This window comes from Cervus elaphus, chromosome 15 (genome assembly GCF_910594005.1).
Source record: "Cervus elaphus chromosome 15, mCerEla1.1, whole genome shotgun sequence".
Classification (NCBI taxonomy): Eukaryota; Metazoa; Chordata; class Mammalia; order Artiodactyla; family Cervidae; genus Cervus; species Cervus elaphus.
This window is the reverse complement of record NC_057829.1, coordinates 32,267,090-32,279,690: the sequence shown is the minus strand read 5'-3', so window position 1 is coordinate 32,279,690 and position 12,601 is coordinate 32,267,090. Positions and strand designations below refer to the sequence as shown.

Genomic DNA, 12,601 nt, shown 5'->3' with positions numbered 1-12,601 from the left:
AGACCTGAATACCCACGCTCACAATAGACTGCCTTCCCGAGAATAATCCAGCTTTTAAAACACCACCCCCCAGCCTTCCCAAACAGTGGCTTCATGACCAAGGTCGCCAGGTAAATGTCAGAGCACTGAAATGATGCTGGCCAAATAGTTCCCAATGTTTCTGCCTGACACATATTTTTGCCGTTGACCTGGGTTAAGCTTTGCCATTTTTATAGCTGCATGGGGGTGTTAAGCTTTGCATTGTTATAGGCTGATCAGGGGATGGTGGTCTCTGGAGAGTGAGGACTATATGGACACTCAAAGTCATTTAGCAAGAGGTGACACTTGTCAGCCCGGGAAGCATTCTCTGTAGGAGGCATGGCGGCTTTAAATGACACATCTGCTGTCTCTGCTCTGCCCCAGTCTTTCTTGTCATTTGCTCTGGGATCCTGGGCAGATGGTAACAAGTAAAGATGTTGTCTAGGAGTCTCAGAGAAGCAGCACTGCTGAAACCCTGCAACAAACAACCTCACTCATCATGGCCTTGACAGGATAGGATGGGAAGTATTTTCTGCCAAGTAACACCTCTGTGTGGGTTTGCCATGAGCTGGAAAATCGTTGTCACACATGGTCTGCTGGATGGGTGGCATTGGGTGCCTGATGGGGACCTGAATGCCATCACCCTAAGAGTAAAGGTAGAGGATGAACAGCCCATGAGAACTATAGCCATTGGGTTATGAAGCACCATCTTAGTGATATGATAAAGCTCCATCCTGCAGCCTAGGCTTATGTGCCACATTATCTTTTGTCAACTCAGCATCACCACTGCCTCCTTCTGAGGTCTCTGCAACATTACAGTGAAGCCAAGAACAATAGTTCCTAGAATCCCTTTACCTGCATGGTTCTGGGCTGGAGTCTGCCAATGAGAGAGGGACTCTAGGGCCTGTCTAGATGGTAGAAGAGAAAAAGAAGCCTTAATTCTTGGGAGGCAGTTATATCCAGACCTTGAACAGATGCAAGGTTGAAAGCCACTCTCAGTTGAAACTTTGGCAACCACTGACTTTGCTGCTTGAGATGGAGACTGGGGTGCGAGTTTCCCTGAGGGTCCTGAGGTTCACAGCAGCTTCTGGCGAAGTTCAGGAGAGCTTCCCCCTTGGTGTTGCAAGAGAAATGGATAATGGTGGCCTCTTTGGCTTTGCTCCTCCAGCCCTTCTCTAGGTGGTGTCAGCCTCTAATTGTCATCACACCTGTAGCAGAGTGGCTTCTCTTCTTGACGCACCCTGGTTGATACAGCCTGTGGCTTGGTTCTGGCCTCTCCACCCCACCCTCCTTTGCCTTGCCCCCCAGTTTAAATCTTGGTCTCCATCTGCTCAGTCATGCCTGCTGGACAGAGCCATGTGCCAAGGCCCTAAGAAAGAGCCTAAACTCTTTCCTGCCTCCTGCATGGCCCTGCTCACGGAGCTGAGATGACAAAGGATGAGAGGAAACTGTGACTTGGCCTTCTTGGAGAAGGAAGAGGCAAGCTATGTTTTGGTTTCTGCCTTTAAGGAGTTGATCTTCACTGTGTGTCTTCCCACCCATACCTTAGCATGGGCATCACACAGGGACCATGGAGAAATGCAGACTCTCATGCCACCCAGACCTACCTGGTCAGAGTCTGCATCCTAACAGCATCTCCAGGTGGCTGTGTGCACTACTTTAAGGTACAATAAATGTTCACGTTAACAGCACAGGGTCCAGTGGACATACTACCCAACCCGATTAGATGCCCCTCTTCTCCTGGCAGGAACTAGCAGAGGGAATGGAAAAAAGTAGAAGCAGGGGCAGTGCTCCCTTCAAGTGGAGAAGGAACCAAATTGGGGGGGAGGCGAGCAGGAAAAGACTCCCTTTCCCCAGCATGCTGGTTTCCCCCCAGTTCAGTAATCATGATTTTCAAGGGCCTAGTTTAGAATCTTGACATACAGTATAGTCACGTATGCATCTGATGTCGGTGTTCCGCCTAGCTCTCTTAAACCTTTTCCCAGACTCTCAGATCCTATTTGATGGCCAAACTGGTTTAAAAAAAAATGCTTCCCCCTCTCCTCTTCAGATACTCACTCAATTCTCAAAAGCCTTCTTTACTGTTTTTTTATCACAGCAATAAGCAAGAAAAGTAGATCTTGGAAGGAGAGAAGGAAGAATAAGGGAACTCATTTTTTCTGCAATAAAGAGGGGCTCTTCTTTTGTGTAAACACACACACCACACACACACACACACACATCCCAGAAGAGGCAGAGGATGTGCTCTATGGCTGGTGGTAGTCTTCAGAGACTCCTGGTTGGCACTGGAGTGGAGTGTACATCCCCCAGTAACCAGCAAGCATTTCATCCAACTCTTAATGAGGGACTGTCAAAACTGTAGCCTCACTGAGTCCAATTCCCCATTGCTTTCTTATTCTACCTGCTCCTGTCTTGTTCTTGGTCTTCTAACACTCCCCTGTGATGACACTCTGACCTTCTAAAAGCGGTGGCCCTGTGGTGGCTATCAATGTAGGAAGTCACTCCTCCCTGATGGGTGAGTGTTGTAAATTCACCTCTGGTTGCTCACTGTACAGCCCACTTCTCAGGTTCATCCCAGTCCATGGAATCAGATGGACAAAGTGAGATTCCAACTGCTCCCCCTCCTTGAGACCCCGGTGACCCACTAGAATGCCCCCTGGTCTCAGATACTTTTGTTACCTTTCACCTGGGCGTTTGGCATAACCAGGCTCCAAGTGGATTGGAATTTCCCTGAGTCGGGGAGATCCCCTGGAGAAGAAAATGGCAACCCACTCCAGTATTCTTGCCTGGGAAATCCCATGGACAGGATAGCCTGGTGGGCTATAATCCATGATGTCACAGAGAGTTGGACACAACTGAGCGATTGAGGTTGATCGCCAGCCCCCACTTTCATCACTCTTTATTTTGTAGTCCTTATGAGATCCATTCCTTTGTTTCACCTTGAGAGCTGTGTTTCCATCTCTCCAGAACATAGCAGGTCAGAACTGTGGACCCAGGACAGATGTGTGTCCTCTGGGGCCACAGTGTTCACGCAGCCTTACGGCAAGTTGTTCTAACATGAAATGAAACAAGATGTGTCTTAACATTGAGGAGGCAGAGTCTTCCCTGGGATTTGTGTCCAGACACTTGATATTGCGTGTTATTTGCTCTCCTAGATTCACAAAAGCTTTTTCCTCTTCTCTTTTCACATTCCCTTTTGGTGTCGCTGTTCTAGCCCACATGGTGTCAGGACTGGCCTAGCGTAGGGATTCTGGACCAGATACTTTCTGAAAAGATCTGAGATGTGATGGCTGGTTGTCAGAAACAATTACAGAGAAAGGTGGCATAGTCCATGCTGGACGGTATATCCGATGTGACAGTTGGGTCTATGAGATGCAGTTTTAATATACAGCAGGCAAGACTGCAGTGACAATTATATAAAGCAGGTGAAGCCGCTTCTTGCTGGTCAGCAAACATCAGCTCAGAACCACTTTACAGCTCTTTACCAGCAACTAAGTGCCTTTATTTACAGAGCGCCTGTCACTTCCCTTTGGCTGGAGAGCTGGTGTATTATTTAGCACGCATTTATCTGGGGAAAACATTTCAATTTAAATCAGCTGGTACAACAGTGGCTCTTGCCAGACTCTCTCCCTGTGGTTCTAAAAGATGGGAACTGAGTCTGATCTTGCAGTGGAGGGTGAGCAGAGTCCATTCTCAGAGAGCTGCATGAGTCAGACCCTGAAAGGAAGGAGCATACGATTGAGTTTCCCATTATGTGTTTCTTGCTGTTAAAGAAGAGTTGATTTACAATGTTATATTAGTTTCAGGTGTACAACATAGTGATTCAATATTTTTATAGATTATGCACCATTTAAAGTTATTATAAAATATTGGCTTTATTCCTTGTACCATACCATGTATCCTTATAGCTTATTTATTTTATGCATAGTAGTTTGTGTCTGTTAATCCCTTATTCTTGTCTTATCCTATTCTCTTTCCCCTCTTGACTGACAACCACTAGTTTGTTCTCTATATCTCTAAGTCTGTTTCTGTTTTGGTATATACATTCACATTTTATTTTTTGTATTCCACATGTAAGTGATAACATACTGTTTTTGTCTTTGACTTATTTCACTAAGCATGATACCTTCTAGGTCAATCCATGTTGTTGCAAATGGCAGAATTAAAATTTTTTTATAGCTAATATTCATGTGTGTGTGTGTGTGTGTGTGTATGTGTGTGTGTGTGTGTGTAGGCCACATCTTCTCCATTCCTCTTTTGGTGAGTGCTTAGGTTGCTTCCATATCTTGACTACTGTAAATAATGCTGCTATGAACAATGGGATTCATGCATTTTTTTGAATTAGTGTTTTTGTTTTCTTTGGATATATACCTAGGAGTGGCATTGCTAGATTATGTGGTAGTTCTGTTTTTAGTTTTTTGCTATTATGAATGTATATCTAGTTATGAAATGAGCATTTACAGTTTCTTCCTGCTTAACCTTCTAGTAAGAGTAAGTTTTAAGGGAAAGAAAGAGGAATAAGTGAGTGGCCACTATGTCAGGCCCTATAGCACCCAGAACACAAATGAGTACCATATTGAACAGTGAAGATCTAGAGCATAGGCTTATTGCCTTGCTAAGCATTTGGATTTATACGAATATGATGATTAAATCTATCTTTTAAAAAGATGATAGCAAAAACACGGCCATGGTTTAGAGCTGGAAAGAGATGGTGGCATGAGCTACATGAGAAGAGTACTTCAGTGGACTAGAAGGGATCAGATGAGGTCTGACAGGACAGGTTAGTGATGTTAGTTGTGAAGACGACAGAAATTGAGATAGATCTGAAATAGAGAAAACAGCCATTGAAGACTGGTTGATGGGAAGGAAGTGTGGATGAGCAAGGATGAGGAATTGGGAATGCATTTCAAGGTTGGCCCCTGAGTAAATGTAAAAGTGTTTAAGCAAAGGACCCAGAAGAAGAAACAGGCTTGGGAGAGAAGGTAAAACTTTTGTCTTGGTTCATTTGTGTTGAAATTTTCTGGATAATATGCAGCAAGAAATAAGAACATATAGTTATAAGGATAAAGTTAGGTTTGAAATTATAGAGTTGGGGGTCATTGGTGATAGTGTATAGGCTTTGAGGATGGATATTTCTCAGGGAGACAGGCAGGGCAATTAAGAGAAAAGGGGTCAGTATGGAACCTTGGGAAACATCAGCACTGAAGGGACAGAGGAAGAGAACCCAGTGAGAGGGCAGAGGACAAAGATTTAGGGGAATAGGAGTAGGTGGTATGAAGGTAAATGAGAAAGGAGTTGAATAAATTCCAGAGCCACCATCTAGTATCCTTATTATTTGTCACTACACATGTTTTCTTGAGTAGACTCTGGGCTCCCTGAGAAATAAGGCTTCTTCCTTATCTTGCTCATCTTCATATCTTCAGTTTCTCTAAGCCCAGGACCTGACACAGCGTTGGCATGCCAGAAGAATTTGCTGGGCTGAACTGATTTGCAAGGAAACAGTGATTAACACTGTCAGACACTGCAGAAAAGTCAAGTAGACAAAGGCCTAAAAATGACAGCCGTGCATTTGACCCTCAGGAAGTTCCCGATGATCTTAGCAAGAGCAGCTGCTGTAGCTTGTTACTGGTAGAAGCCATCATTCAGGCGGCTGAAGCCTTAATGGTAGGTAAGAATTAGAGACCTTTTATTACTCTTTCAAGTGGAGATAGGGAGAGAAATGGGATAGTTCAGAGGAGCTCAAAGAAAGGAATTCCTTTTTGTTTTTAGAAGAGGGAAAAATACGCCATAGTTGTTGCTACGTAAGACTAGGGTGAAGCTCCAAAGAGGGAGAGTTTGAAGCTATAGGACAGAGTTGTTCAATGATAAAGAGGAAGTCAGAGAGAAGCAGGAGAGATCAGGTGACCTTTAAAAGGGTCAGAATGACTCCTGTTCCTCTGAGTCAGAGGGCTGGATGGGGAAGATGGAGCTGGAAGAAGCTTCTGTCTGATGGCTCCTCCTTTCTTTATGAAGTAACCAGCTTGGCCTTCCTTGAGGAGTTAAGGAGTTGGAGAGATCAGACAGGGAACTGATGGTAATCAAGGGTCAGCGCAGACATCATGGGAAATGTGTAAGGAGATGATTGGATTTAGAGGGGGCTTGTAGGCAGATAGGCCAAAAATGAAGCAAGAACTAAATCCCTGTGAGGTCAAAGAATAGGATTGTGAAGTAAAGGAGTGGGAGAGCCAAAGGGTGGGAGGTTTGAATAGCGAGAGGAATATGTGATGACCTCAGAGAATGAAGTGTTCTTTGCAGAGCCGGAACAGAGCTTGGTGGTAATGCCCTGAAAACAGTTCTTCTCCACAAGGACTTTGAGCCCAAAGCAAAGATCACTTGGTCACCACCAGCACCATCACTACCACCATCACCACCACCCCTGATAACAAAAACCATCATAATGCTTATGCTTTATGAACATTTCCTGCCATTCTGTGATAGATATTTTGTCAACCAAAACAGTAAGCATTTCTCAGAGCACCAGTTTCTAGCCTTGACTGCACACTGTAATCACTTGAAAAATGTTAAAAAAAATATATATCAGTGCCTGGGTTGCCCCTTAGCAATTGTGATTTAGCTGGTGGAAGGTTGTACAACCTGTGCATCGGGAGTGTTTGAAGCTTCCTGATGCTTCCCAGGTGCAGCTAGGGTTGAGAACCACTGTCCAAGGTGGTCAGTCCTCAGAGGAGGTGTATGAAATAAGAAGGTTACCATTTTGATTGTAAAGAGGAAGAAACTGAGGCTTAGGGAAGCTAAGTAATCATTTTAACCTGAATCTCCTGCTTTCCTGGAAATCCTAACCTTTAAACCACTTTGTTTCTTTAGAACAATTCTGTTGTCTTGACAGGGCTTCCTGGGTAGCTCAATGGTAAAGAATCTACCTGCCAATGCAGGTTTACACAGGAGACTCAGATATCACCCTGGGTGGGGAAGATCCCTGGAGAAGGGAATGGCAACCCACTCCAATACTTCCTGCCTGGAAAATCCCATGAAGAGAGGAGTCTGTCAGGCTAGAGTCCCTGGGGTTGAAAAGAGTCGGACACAACAGAGCAACTAAGCATGTATGCATGTTGTCTTGACCTGTTGGTCTACATTCTTCTTTTTGTATATTTTTGGGTGATCATTAGCTTTCCCAATATTGAAAATCCTTAAGTGGAAAAAAGGGGTGAGGGAATGCAGTGGGCAGTCAGGCTCTGTCTTCTGCCCAACTGGCTATGTTTGTCATTTTGTTTCTGTCATATGTTTCAACGTGACAAGTAAAGGATATTAGTTGCCCAGTAGACAGACCTTGTTCTTGACCACAGCTTTTGAAAGGTGGCAGGGCTGAGATCTAGGACTACATAGCTATTAAATAGCAACATTACTTACCTTAAAGCCAGCAGCATGCTTTTCCCAGTGTCTGGATCTCTTCAAAAAGATGGAGGGGGTGTATTTTCATGCCTGGGCTAAATTAGGGTTTCTCTCTTGTTGTTCTTCCTCTTATATGCTTTGCATTCATCTGATTCATGCTATCTGTCCTGAAGTTGTCAATCCAATCCCACAAACATTTAATACCCAGACTGTGCATGGCAGGCACTCTTGAGGAGTCAAGAGTCATAATGCACATTCTCGGTCTTTGCAACTTTCCAGCAAATATACAACTCTTCTGCAGGATGCTGGTTGATTCCTGTGAGAGAATTACCATCTATTAAGGCTAACACTGGGGTCAAGAAGAGGAAGAGAGTGGGTTTGAGAGACACTTTGGAAAAAAATTCACAGGGTTTCAGTAGTTGGAAACAAACAGAACTGGCTGTAGCCAGAGAGCAGGATGGAGGTAAGCAGGACAGAGGCACAGGGGGACATGTTTGAGGGACAGCAGTCAGAGTACAGTTTGGCAGGAACACAGTGTTTGTATCAGGGAGCAGGAAGGCATGAGGCTGAAGTGTGGGTTGAGCATTGAGGAACTTTTTTATTTTACTTAGGAAGCTATAAATAATTTTTTATGAGTCTGTGAGTTAGGAAGCTATAAGTAATTCAGTAGGCACTAGGGAGCTACAGAAGATTTCAAAGCAAGAGAGTGATGGGATCAGACCTGAGCTTTAGGGAGATTGACCTGGCAGCCGTATGAAGCATTGTTTTGCCTGGAAAGAAGAGGATGCAGAGATACTGGGTAGGAACAGTTGTTCCTACACAGGAGGAGTGGTTCTCCAGGAGGAGGTCAGGAACCTTGAATCAGAAAAATAAGGGGAGAATCTTGTGTGAGATGAGATGATAAAACAGACTCCATGAATGAATGTGAGCTTCCTTCCTGGTGATGGAAGCCAGGGCCCATGCATAAGAAGAAGCTTGTGGAGAGGAGAGACTGGCTACAGGAGGAAGCAGGGTTGGTCAGTTGGTTGAGTTGGGTTTCAGTTATGATTCATTTCTGCATGGACTCAGTGGAATAGTCCAGGTGGGCCTGAAGGTGGGTGGAAATGAAATCCTGAATCCAGGAGAGGGTGACACTTAGAGATCCACCCCCTTCCTCATGTTCTAGGAGTGGAGAAGAGCCTCAGGGGAGAGGATCCTGAAAGCAAGCTAAAACACAGAAATCTGAGGACCATCTTAGAAAGGACAGAGGGAGCCATTGGTAGAAGCCAGAGAGTCACAAATTGAGCTGAGTTCTCAATGTCCTTGAGGAGGGAGGAGCATGTGTCTCAAACTTGGAACGAATGTCCACTCCTATTTCCCTCTAAATAAGTTTGTTTATGTTTTATGCCTTCTTATAGCCACAAGTTTAAAAAAATTATAATGGACTTACATAAACACACCAGCAGGCACACGAGCTTGAGACACACGCACGCGTGCACACACACCACAGTTCCTGCAGCCCTCCATGACCCTCAGGCACAGTTTCCCTAAGTAATATCCATGTAGAAGCAGATACTCTCCTTTGTCTGCATTTCAGCAAAGGTTAAGAGCCTCAAGTAGGGAGTGACATTTTTCTTTGGAAGTATGGCTGTAGTCCTTGGAGAGCCAGCATTAATTAGGGGCACAGGGTACATCCTAAAGTCTGAGATAGCTTTTACTGTTCCAGAGAAGAAAATGTGACTTCTGCTTTATATATGAGGGAGATCATGTGAATTAAGATCTCTCAATTATATTGGACAACAGCAGTCCGGATTCAAAAGGGACCTTGCTAAACTGGAACTATGGGACAAAATCCACAGAATGGAATGGAATGAAGACCACTCAGCTTTAAGTTTCAAATAATTACTCAAGACAGGCTGGATAAACCTTGCTGATAGAGGTGCAGTTTATTTGGAGCAGTGATTGTTTCATCCTGGCTGGTCTGAGAGGGAGTGTGTCAAGAGCTATGAAGACCTGAAGGAAGGCATTGACAGAGGGAATGCTGCCAAGGGGACAGCCAGAATGGGGAAATGCTTGACTACGCGTCACTTGCCCAGCGGTTAAGAGAATGAAGCTAGGGACTGAAAGGGTGATTTTAGCCTCTGCTCCATGGAACAAAACCAGGATTGATGGCTAATGATTAAGGAGAATCAGATTTTAACCTCACAGAAGAAAGGCATGTCCAGCACAGAATAGGCGGCCTAAAAAGATGGTGAGAGTCCTATCACCATTTGACCAAAGGCAAGTTCCTGGCATGATCTTTTTCACGGCAGGGAAATTGAATGAGATGAGTTCTGTGGTCCTTTATAACTGTGGGTCTCTGTTATTTTCTTGATTTTGATGACATAGAGCTCTGTGTTTTAGAAGGTCTTACTCCAGAAGGAGGGCTACACTCTTTGGCGGACTTGAGGTCATACCAGGTCTCTTAGTGGAAACTTTCATGCCCTTCCAGAATGGCACTGTCTTTGTGTCTGAGATGGGGAGTGGCCTGCATTGGGGTGAGCAGCTGCACATCTGGCTTTTCTATTAATTTGACAGACCACCCCCATCTTCAACTCCCATGTCACCCCTCAACACCTGCCCTTCCCAGTTTTTTCCCGTCCTCCCCTCCCCCAAGCACTCCTCCCACCCTGCACACCAGGACGTCTCTGGCTTGCAAGTGTACCTATACACATATCCTACACACATTCTCCCTCCCTGAAACCAGAGAAGCCTTTTTTTCAGCCTCCCATATAACATTTCATTACCACAATATTCTCTCTCAATTCTGAACTGGTGGTGGGGGAGAAGCCATTTCTCTTTATACCCACCAAACGAACAAAGCTCAGCGCTAAAATATTTTTCTTCAGTTGTAACTGAAATGGCTGTTGGCTTCCGTCCCAAAAACCAGAAAGACAATTATACTTAACTGTTTAGAGATTTATAAATACCACACTGAAGTAGCCTCTAGGTAGTAACTTTAGATACCCAGCCCAATAATTTTCTTTTATTGGTTTGTGATTTAGATCTTATTTTGAGTCCTCTATAATAAGAGGAGTACATTTCATTAAAAGAGCTTACTGAACAATAAAGAAAATCTGGCTTAGGGCTCTGAGCGGGTCTCAAGTACACAAAGGGGCCTGCCCCATCCCATTTCTTGCGTGGACATCATGAGATGGATCTCAGCACAGTGGGGCACATGTATTTCAGCAAAGCAGCCATTGCAGCCATTTTCTAAATGACTTCAACGTGGGAGAATTTTTCCTACACAGCGTATTTCACCATATGAGAGATGCTCTGAAGACTGCCATCTACTATTCTGGCAATTGATTGACAGTGAAGGAAACAAGGAAAGACCACCATCATCACAATCTGTAACAGGAGATAGAGGAAGGAGGGATACTTTCTGAACCTGTGGTGGCTTTTAGAGCCTCTGTAAAAGGAGGTCTAACTAGGGGAGTGGAAATGGGGAAGAGAAAGTCAGAATGGACCGTATCACTTATTTCTTCCAATGGCCTGCTTAGCAGAATTCACTTCCTGACTCAGGCTGTGCCCAGCTTGGGACAATTGCAGTGAGAGGAAATCTGAGCTTCAAGAGACAGAAAACAGATGTGGAGAGGTGTTGGGGTGCGGCTGAACTCATTGTCCCAGCATCAGGCTTTCATGAGCTGCTTAGCTACTCAAAACTCATGTGCCTAGTTAATGCTCTTTTTTAAAAAATTACAATCCCCCCTTTTATCTTCAGATGGATCATGTACTGTGCACGTTCACAGACAATATCTCATTGAATCCCCCCAATAACCTGCTCAGGCAGATGTGATTTCTTTCTATTTTACAGATGAGAAAACTGAGGATCAGGATCACTTTACCCACAGCCTCTTAGCTCAGATCTCCAAACTGTCTGATTCCAAAGCCTGTGCTTTTTCTTACCACATCAGTCTGTTCTCAAAAGAGAACAAGTGTGATTCTGATGAAAGCAGCCCTGAATCTGCCCCTCTGCTTTTCGGGCTTATGGCAGCATCCCTGGGGACAAGCATTCGGGGAAATGAAACCATTGAAGGCACACCAGACTTCCAAGCTGCCTCTTGTGCTCAAGGGCTAATTTTGTTCTGCACGCGCTTGTCTCTGGACATCCTCATTTTGTGTGACCCTGACTCTCTCTACCCCAGCAATCAGAGACACTAGGACCCTCTTGGTACCCAACTTCATTGCCGTAACAACTGGACAAACAAGAGCGAGTTGGGAAAAGAGTTTTTCTTACCTGCCTCTGTGAACAATATAATTGTTGAACTTATTTCCCTGTTAATATACATTTGATTTTGAAGCTGTCAGAAAGAAGGTGGAAAGTTTGACCTGGATATTGCTTTCTTTTGTTCAGAAACGTATAAAATATTTCAAGGTTTTATCTACTCATCCCACTTTCCAGGTGGAATTTTCCATGGAAAGAAGAGAATGAACACATTGCTGTAGCTCTCAGAATCTAGGATTTCAGGGTGTATATCATGCTGAAAAATGGCCCAGATAAATTGTCCTATAGGAGGAAAGTGTGGTTGTGTAATCAGTTCAGTCCAGTCACTCAGGCGTGTCTGACTCTTTGCGACCCATAGACTGCAGCACACCAAGCTTCTCTATCCATCACCAACTCAAACCCATGTCCATTGAGTCAGTGATGCCATCGAACCATCTCATCCTCTGTCGTCCCCTTCTCCTCCCACCTTCAATCTTCCCCAGCATCAGGGTCTTTTTCAATGAGTCAGTTTTTCACATCAGGTGGCCAAAGTATTGGAGTTTCAGCTTCAGCATTAGTCCTTCCAATGAACACTCAGGACTGATCTCCTTTAGGATGGACTGGTTGGATCTCCTTGCAGTCCAAGGGACTCTCAAGAGTCTTCTCCAATACCACAGTTCAAACGCATCGATTTTTCAGCGCTCAGCTTTCCTCACAGTCCAACTCTCACATCCATACATGACCACTGGAAAAACCATAGCCTTGACCAGATGAACCTTTGTTGGCAAAGTAACATCTCTGCTTTTTAATATGCTATCTAGGTTGGTCATAACTTTCCTTCCAAGGAGTAAGCCTCTTTTAATTTCATGGCTGCAATCACCATCTTCAGTGATTCTGGAGCCCCAAAAAATAAAGCCTGGCACTGTTTCCACTCTCTCCCCATCTGTTTTCCATGAAATGATGGGACCAGAT

At 44.5% G+C, this 12,601-nt stretch overlaps 1 protein-coding gene across 10 annotated transcripts in view; it reads left to right on the top strand.

Annotated features, from left to right (window-relative positions):
* The window catches only part of KCNMA1 (potassium calcium-activated channel subfamily M alpha 1), a 748,888-nt gene that overhangs the window by 671,526 nt on the left and 64,761 nt on the right, over positions 1–12,601 (top strand). The window lies entirely within an intron of this gene.